The sequence below is a fragment of the Arachis stenosperma genome, chromosome 4, assembly GCF_014773155.1.
Source record: "Arachis stenosperma cultivar V10309 chromosome 4, arast.V10309.gnm1.PFL2, whole genome shotgun sequence".
NCBI lineage: Eukaryota > Viridiplantae > Streptophyta > Magnoliopsida > Fabales > Fabaceae > Arachis > Arachis stenosperma.
The window spans coordinates 139672754-139675653 of NC_080380.1; the positions used below are offsets into that span (position 1 = coordinate 139672754).

The 2900-nt window shown below is 36.3% G+C and overlaps 1 long non-coding RNA gene across 1 annotated transcript; it reads left to right on the forward strand.

The window, feature by feature from the left end:
- Positions 1-222: 222 nt before the first annotated feature.
- Positions 223-2632, forward strand: LOC130976717 (uncharacterized). The gene is made up of 4 exons (XR_009084740.1): positions 223-388; positions 480-534; positions 623-752; positions 2266-2632. It is a non-coding gene; the product is annotated as an uncharacterized LOC130976717 (long non-coding RNA).
- The last annotated feature ends 268 nt before the right edge of the window (positions 2633-2900 follow it).

Consider the following 2900-nt stretch of genomic DNA (forward strand, 5'->3'; position numbering starts at 1 on the left):
TAATTAGTCAATAAATTAATTTTTAATAAGAAAGATTAGAAATGTAAATATTATATTAAATTAGGATAGAACTCATCGAAACGAGAATTTTGACACCAATTTCAAAGAAATCGGTCTAAGATTGGACCGAACGGATCGAACCGGACCCAAATCAGGCCATCGGTCCAACCGGACCAACATATTAAATGAGCTTGAAGCCCATTTCCTTCATAAAACGCAGCAGAGGCAGCAGCGCTCTAGGGGAGGAAAAGAAGGGAAAACATTCCCGTAAGGGTTACGGTGAGTTCCCGCTCCTGTAACTTCTCCGTCCGAGCTCCGATCGCCGCACCGTTTGCGGCCACGCGTTCACTGCGTCGAGCTCTACATTTCTACCGGAACAATTTCTTTGGTAAGCCATTAATCACTTCCAGCCACTCTTTTCCCCCAATTTTCAAATAATTGGAAGAGATGTTGAATTTCTTTGATTTTTGATGTTTTAGGATCTAATTAGCTTGAGAAAAACGTTCATTCTTGCTTATGTGAAGCTTGGGTAAGGTGAGGATACGATAATTCCATTTTATTTTCTTTAAATTCGAGCTTTGAGTATTAAATTGGACATATATATGTTATGAATATGTATTAGGTTGTGAATAAATAATTGGAGCTTGAAATTGTGAATATTGGAACTTGGAGGAAGCTGATTAGTTGAATTTTGAAGGGGCTGCCTTGGTTTTAAATAATTTGCTTTGGTCGTTACGTGGAAATCGGCCAAGGTATGATTTAGGTTTCTTGCATTTAATATATAATGTTCTGTGAAAACTTAGGCTAGACGACCATAGGATAAGTTGGAATGCAGGTGTATGTTTAATGTTTAGTAATTTGTCGATGAATATATTTGGTTGAAGTTTATTGGATAATTAGTTATTAATTTTGGATGGTGAATGTTATTATATTAATTTGGAGAGAATTATGGTTGAATGTTATTGTTGATGAACATGGTTGGTTTGGTGCTTGTTGATTAACTAATGATCTGGTGAATTATTGATTTGAGGTATAACTATTGTGGAGGTTGTTGTGATAATGAGGTATTTTGTGCTAGAAGCCTAGGATTAGTGAATTATGATCCTTAGTTGAATTTTGGTTGTTGGATTTGAATATTGTATGAGTATAATTGTTGATCTAAGGTAGATTTATTGTGGTGACTGTTATGATGATGAGGAAGGGTATGTTGAATTGAAAAGAAAGCAGGTTTGGACCCGAAAAGGGTGGCAAAGTCCGAGTTTTAGAGGAGATGCTGCTGAAATTTTATAAAAGTTAGAGATTTTGTTTATATGATTATTTAAAAGAGAATTAGACTTAAGGGGTATATGATTTGATTTTACGTTATTAAGAAAATGAGTATGTTTTAAGTTTGAAGTTTAATTCATTTAGAAAAGGATAAATTATGTTTTGAATTGGAACTATTGATGGATGGAATGGGAGATGTGACGATGAAGGATACGGATTGAATATGTTTGATGTATGATGATGAATGAGATGTAATTGAGAATAATGTGAATGTTGATGAATTATAATTGAATTATTTATATGGCTTATGAATTTGAATAATCTGAGATACGAGATTACCTGGATCAAATGCCGTGGCTTGCCACCATGTGTACCAGGTTGAAAACTCGATACTCTATTGACCCTACGACGTAAGTGTGACCGGGAACTATATAAATTCCCGGGAATGTTACCCCCATTGAGCAATATTGATTATTTGAGATAAAGCTATGCATAGACTCTTGGGGATGCACGTCGGGGGACAGTCTAAGGACAATTCAGACTTGTTGGGTTGGCTGGATAACCGACAGATGAGCCTCATCAGCCATAGGACAGGCATGCATCATATGCATATTACTTGAATTACTTGCGTGTGTATTAACTGGGTGTGCCTAAATGTACTTGCCATTGTTAAATGTATATTTGTTATCTGCAGTACTTGTAACCTTCTTGTGCTTGCCTTTGTCTGTTTAGTTGTCTGTGAAAATGCATGATGGAGTTGGAGGTAAGGAGATATGGCAGAATGGGAATTTAGATTTAAGGTTAAGTTAAGTTAGGTTTAAATATCCTTAGTAAACCACCTTTTATGGCTTCTGTTTAATACTTTAAGCTCTACAATCTGAGTGTCGGCGTTCTAGGATTGCCTCTGGCATTCCCATGACCTTATATATTATGTGTGTGGCACCTTTACCATACTGAGAACCTCCGGTTCTCATTCCATACTATGTTGTTGTTTTTCAGATGCAGGTCGAGAGGCATCTCGTTAGGCGTCTGGACTCTTGAAGCGGAGTGGTTACTGGGTTATTTTGTTATGCTATGATGTATATTTACGTACTTAGCTTTCTCTCCACATAACTTATTCTTTTTGATCCTCCTAGAGGTGTATGGAGAGGCAGGATTTTGTTTATGTACATTTGGGTTTTGGATATGTTTATATATGTATATATGTGTGTATGTTCTCCGGCTAGTCTTGACTTCGCAGACTGAGTCAGGAGCTCGTTATTTTGTGTCTTTGACTCTCTGTTCCTATTTTGGGTTACTTTACACTTGACAGCTGTGGCTTTCTTAGCATGCAAGTTAACTCATTTCTCGAGCGTTGCGCTTTTATATTCGCGATTTTTATTTCCTCTATTCTTCCAAGCTCCTAGTATATTATAATTCTTCTGCTATTATGTGTACTCATTTTATTTTAGAGGTTGTAATACCACACCACCTCTGTTTTACGGCTTAAGCGTAAAGCTTAGTGTGGTAGGGTGTTACATAGAGTATTAAGAATAAGACTTACAAGACTTCTCTTATAACTATTTATAGACATAGAATAAAAAATTTGAGAGTGTGTAACTAACTTTGTTGAGTCAACAGAGACTAACAGCAAT